This window comes from Macrotis lagotis, chromosome 1 (assembly GCF_037893015.1).
Source record: "Macrotis lagotis isolate mMagLag1 chromosome 1, bilby.v1.9.chrom.fasta, whole genome shotgun sequence".
NCBI lineage: Eukaryota > Metazoa > Chordata > Mammalia > Peramelemorphia > Peramelidae > Macrotis > Macrotis lagotis.
Window position 1 is genome coordinate 78,711,566 of NC_133658.1, and position 6,341 is coordinate 78,717,906.

General features: G+C 35.0%; 1 pseudogene; it reads right to left on the reverse strand.

The window, feature by feature from the left end:
- Window positions 1-2,862: 2,862 nt before the first annotated feature.
- On the reverse strand, window positions 2,863-3,807 carry LOC141508860 (olfactory receptor 1N1-like; annotated as a pseudogene).
- Between the last annotated feature and the right edge of the window lie 2,534 nt (window positions 3,808-6,341).

Genomic DNA, 6,341 nt, shown 5'->3' on the forward strand with positions numbered 1-6,341 from the left:
AATGGATCATTCAGGCACTGGAGAAAGATAGAAATGCACACAAAACACATAACTGTAAATATAGATGTCTAAATTTAGAACCCAAAAGTGCTGAACTGAAACTTTATTAATCCAAGTATTTCCTACTCTCTAGAAGTCGCAAAATAGGCCAACTCTTCTAGTTCAAACTGGAAAGTTCTCATAGATGAGAACTGAAAAAACCTGGACCCCACTGGGTTACTAAAATTCTTATGTAAATATTGTTTAAGTTCTGGACTAAGGACTGTCAAGTAAGTCAGCCTAGAACAGAAACAATAAGTCAATCAACAATCATTAAATCCCTATTGTGTTCCAGGAATTATGATAAGCACTGGGGATACAAAAAGTGATAAAAGGCAGGCTCTGATGGGAAGACTATCCAATCTAAATGAGTGAGTAAATATATAGACAAATATGGACAGTTCATGCAAGGATCACACATTGCAAAAATAGCAAATATAGGATAAAATAGAATTAGTTTTGTCAATTCTTAATAGATTGCTCTTATCTTATAAAATAATTTACTTTTAACAACAGTTTGTTGGGTAATGTGTTCTATCAAGGAGAGAATATTCTGAACATTTCCCATAATGGAGCCTTTGAATGAGTTCAATTTTTGACATTGACTGAGTTTACAGGTATCTTTTACATGGTTTGTTGTCTACCTATACATCATCTTTTCTGTACCTATAGCATTGATTTTTTTATTTTAATTATTTAGAAAGGTTTATTGATATCTTTTGTTTTTACATTACAACCCTTCCCAGTTTTCTTTCATTTCTTAAGAAATCTTTCATAAAAAAAGAAAATAGTCCATTAAAACTAATAATAGTGTCATATGAAAGAACTTTAAATATTTCTTGTCTCTAGCAGAATCTCTTTTCCCCACTGAATTACTTATTAAAAATTTAATAGAAGTCTATTTTCTCTCCCTCCCACTCTCTACCCCATTGAATAAAAGGAAGGAGAAAACAAATACCTTGTGACATCTACTTACAGTTTAGCAAGCCAGATATTTTCATTGAGTATCATGTTATAATAGTTAGCAAGTTTCACTTTCCAGCAATATGGAAGCAATATGGTCATTCAGATCATAAGGGTTAAATGAAAAGTCTTATAATTGTATTTTTAAAAAGCAATAGCATCATTGCATTTTATTGTTTCCATAATTTGGTAATATACATCCTCCTTTCTTGTACCACAATAGTAATTTATCATATTTTTATACTACAATTGAGTTAGCCATTCTTCAATGGATGATTTTCCTGTTACCAGTTTTTTTGCTACAAGAAAAGTAAGAGCAAAGTATGTATTTTTTTTATCATATCAAGATTATAGAAATGAATAATTATGATAATTTGATTACCTTGTAGAGAATGAAATAAGAAAAACCAAAAAATAATTAATAAATACTAAGGGTAAAAACAAACCACTTCTAAAGGAATAAGAAGAAACTTCAACACAATGATGAGTCCAGATATGGAAATTCTGTGGTTATCTACCTTTTTTCCTATTTATTCTCTTGATATAACTGGACAATGTGTCATGGATGGACCATGTTTAAGTGTTGCTAATTAATAAAGATTTTGAAATATAAGACAAGATTTTAAGGCCACTGAAAAGACAAAAGAATTTGAGCTCTCTCTGGAATATTAAAACAGCTCAGGATTTTATTATGAAGAAAAGTGGAGTAAACAGGTTAAAAACTATACCACTAGCAGGGTCAACAAGCACTTTAGGACAGCATGAATAACAAAAAGCTAGGCATGGTTGCTTTGTAGTCAGAGACAGAGACAGAGACTGGCAGAGAGAAAGAGAGAGAGAGAGAGAGAGAGAGAGAGAGAGACAGGTAGCCATGGAGGCCTGTGGTGGACCACCAGTGCCTAGCATGGAAGCAAAAGGCCTAGGAAGGAAAGAGAAAGATGCAGATATCCTACAAGGTAATATATAGAGATAAGAAAAAAAGAGAAGGAGTTATGCTTTCTTTTAGATATCCTGCTATAGGGGTGGTTCTTGGGAAGTGCTCTTGTACCTTGGGCCAGGTATCTTCCAATGGTAAGCTTCATGTAAGTCCTCCCTGTTTGAAGGTGTGCAACCCCCAATCTCAACATGACATTTTCTGTCATGCCAAGTCTATGGCCAAGGTTAGGTGAAGGGGAATGGGAGACAGGATACAAAGATCAGGGGTGAGTTTATGTCTCATGAGCAAACAGCCATCCGCTATTAACAATATTTTAAAAACAGTGAAATACTGCAGAATTTGTTTCCACTACATAAATAATTCTTTCATAATTCTCTACATCAGAATGACCAGAAGAAGAGAAAATTTTGAAGGATATGAAGGACATCATAATTGTCTTCAGGAACTTAGAGTTTGTCATATGAGAGAGGGATTGCAAATGTTCTTGCTCTGGAGAAGCAACAAGTGGAATTTTTAAATAAGATTGCTTAGGTTTGATGTAAAGTTCAAATTGTACATGTTGTAATGAGGCTTCTTAGTTATCATTTGGAGTATAGGTTCTCAGATGCCCTTTCCAGAATTTGGAGTCTGTGGTTCAGTGAAGAAGACTGATGAGAAATTTTTGGATGTCAAGTCTTTCATCTGAAGTATCCATTCTAATGACATGCCATTTGCAAGTTAGAACAATATGGCATCTGAGACATTTTAAGTCACTGTGTAATATACTGAATAATACAGTGCCAAGGATGAAGCCTTTGGATATTATACTACAGTTGCCTGTAGGCTAACTTTTGTCCAGTTGCAAATGTCTTTCCAAGAAATAATAAACAAATTTAAGTTTGAAGAACAAGATTAAGAGAAATCTCAATAAAGAGGACTGAAAGTTATTGTATCTGACAGGCTAATATCTTGCCTTTAAGAAGACTTCTTAAAGCTGCTTTGACATCTTGGTTTCTCAGGCTATAGCGGAAAGGGTTGAGCATTGGAGTTACCACTGTGTATGCCACAGAGCCCACAATGTCTTTGGTGGGGAAAATAGATGGAGGACTCAAATATACACTATAAACTGTACTGTAAAAGAGACAGACTACAGAGAGATGGGAATAATAAGTGGAGAAGGCCTTTCTCCTACCACCCCTGAATATGGCATCCTGAGGATGGCAGAGACAATACAGATATAAAAGACTAGTGTACATAAAAAAGGAACTACCACAAAAGGACCACCAACATAATGAATAATTAATTCATTTAGTCGAGTGGGAGAGCAGGCAATTTTCAACAGGGGATTGATGTCACAAAAAAGTGGGATATTTTCCCTCCCACACAGAAGAATGTTTTGCTATGAGCAAGGTTTGTAAGAGAGCAAGGAGATTAGTGATCACCCAGGACACACTTACCAGAAGGACACAGATCTGAGGACTCATGGCTGTGGTATAATGGAATGGGTGACCAATGGCCATGTAGTGATCATATGCCATCAGACTAAGCAAGAAACTGTCCATGTCCCCAAATGTAAGAAAGAAATAGAGCTGTGACAGGCATCCTGTATAGGAGATGGTGTGTTGTTGTGTATAGAGATTATGTAGGACTTTCAAGACTATAGAGGAAGACAGACCAATGTCAGCAAAGGAGAGATTGGCCAGGAAGAAATACATAGGAGTGTGGAGGTGAGATTCAAAGATGATGGAAAAGAAGATGAGCACATTCCCTGCCAGAGTGATTAGGTACATGCACAGGAACAATCCAAAGAAGAGGTGTTGGTGTTCTGGCCACTGGGAGAACCCCTGGAGTAGAAATTCAGAGATACTGGTCTGATTTCCATTTGCCATGTTATTGACATATTACAGGGTCACAAAGCAAAAGACCTAAGAAAATAAAGGAACATTCTTTAAATGTGTCATAGAGAAAAACCTGGAAGAAAAATCAGGTTAACAGGGTTCTATAGGAAATACATTGATATCTTCATTGCTTTTATTCTATCTACCTCTCGTCTTGGAGTTATGTTTGACTGTTCTCTCCCTTTTTCCCAGTCTTTCAGCAAGTACGATCAACAACACAACTGCCTATATATAGACGTGTGTGTGTGTGTGTGTGTGTGTGTGTGTGTGTGTGTGTGGTGTATACATATATATTTAGAATTCCCTTACCCTTAAAAATTCTTCTCCTATAGCAGATTATTCTATGTCATGGGGATGGGGGAGGGAATGGAAGATGGCAGAAAAATCTGAAACTCAAAATCTTAGAAAATGATAAATGTCGAAAGCTATCTTTGCATGTAATTGAAAACATAAGAATTAAACACTATTCAAAAATTCTCTTAGCCTCCACTCCCTCAGACTATAGCTCCACATACCTCCTCTCTGAATTGACTACATTATTTTCGTCCTCTAATTCCTGCAAGGAATGGTATTGAGATTTGCATGAATCAACTTGTTTTTCTCCACTTATTTGTAAATCAGTGTTACCTTTGTAGAAATCCTTCAGAATTAAATCTCAAAGGGCAGAAGAAATGAAAATATTTTAGTATAATATTTTGTAAAGAGAGGATCTAGGATTATCCTATTTGATCAATATTGGGAAAACTGGAGAACACAAAAATAACTGCTTAAGTTGAGCAGAGCTGAAGCCCTTCTAAAAAGTTAGATTATAGTAGAGCAATGATCCTGGAGTCAGTAGGATCTGAATTCAAATTCAGCCCAGAGATTATATCAGTTGCTTGACTCTGGGCAAATCCTTGAACCATGGTTTCTCTCAGTTTCCTCATCTTTTAACCATTTATCTAATGGTTCTCATGAACATTGAATAATATATTATTTGTAAAGCTCTGAGCAGAGTGCCTGGGATGTAGCAGGTACCCAATAACTTCTTTCCTTCCCTCCTTTTTTTCCCCTAGAACCATTTCTAATTAAAGAAAGCTATTATGGTCATCACATGCATTTTAATAAAGAAGTAATTAAAAGATGGGGATTGGAAGGAAATGTTTTTAAAAATTCAATATGCAATTAGGATGCAGTCTAATTATAGCTTTTCTGCAACTTATTTTCTTGGGAAGTTCATCAAGATCAGTCAGTTGTTCAATAGCATGCAGTTAGTATGAATCATAGGAAGGATTTGTACCTTGTATTTCTCAATATAAGAACAATCCCATCCTATGGGATGTGACCTATATCTATTTCTTCATTATAAATTCATAATATATGTATTAAGTTAGAAACCAACTTCATCGTGCACATATGTATGTATGTGTGTATGTATATGTGTGTGTTGTATGCATGGAACCTAAAATGTTTTGGAGTTTTCAAAGAGAAATAATATAGTATGGAAGATAGAAAAGTTCTCTCAGGGTTGTGGAAGCTGAAGTGTAATTCTTGCCTCTGATGTTCCTCTGACTCATACTGGCCATGAAAATTAGGTACTCCCTTTAACTTTATGGTGTTACAAGAAAGAGTAGAGATGGCAGAGGATTATCTTAACTTTCTTGGTAGAGTTAATGTCCTTACCTAGAGTTCTCTTTATGGATCAAAACTCAGGTATGGACTAAAATTTATAAAAAAAAATAAGTTTTGTAAAATATCCAATTTCCATTGTCTCTATCTTATCACAAGCCCATATCTCACCATTTACTGGACTATTATTGTCTCCTCTCAGGTCTTCATCTTTCTACTCTATATCTCCTTTAATCCATCATTCCTAGCCATACTTCTACATTAAACTTCCAGTAATAGCTCCATAAAACCCAAGGGACTAACTTCATAAGTTTAGTCCAGCAATGAAGACTTAATACAATATTGTGCTCTGGTAAATATCTAGCTTTAACTCATGCCAGTTTTAACTCATTTGATTTGGAAGGCTGCTAGATGATAGAAGATTTTAGATGGCTAGATTTGGAGTCAAGGAAAACCCAGATTCAAATCTGACCTGAAACTATTACTATTTATATGTCTTTGGACAAGTTATTTAACCTTATCTGCCTCAGGGTCTTTATAAAAATTGTATCAGAATTGAAATACATCCCAGGGTTGTGAGAATAAAATGAGAACATATCCATAAAATGATTTACAAACCATAAAATACTTTATAAATTCTCTCCATTACTGTGATGATGATTAAAATTGCAAACAAACATGCTGGTCTTCTCTGTAGTTTCTCTACTTTCCTCTTAATGTGTATTTCTTCAGGGTATTTTTTCCTGATAACCAGAAGTCCCTTCATTCCACCTGCCAGTCAAATTTCTACTCCATCTACAATCAACTTCATTTTTATCAATAAAGTCTTGAACTTTATAGCTATCCTTTTGAACAGTGTGATTATAACTTGCCACTTATGTTTTTGCACTAAATTTCTTCAAGTCTATTTGTGTATT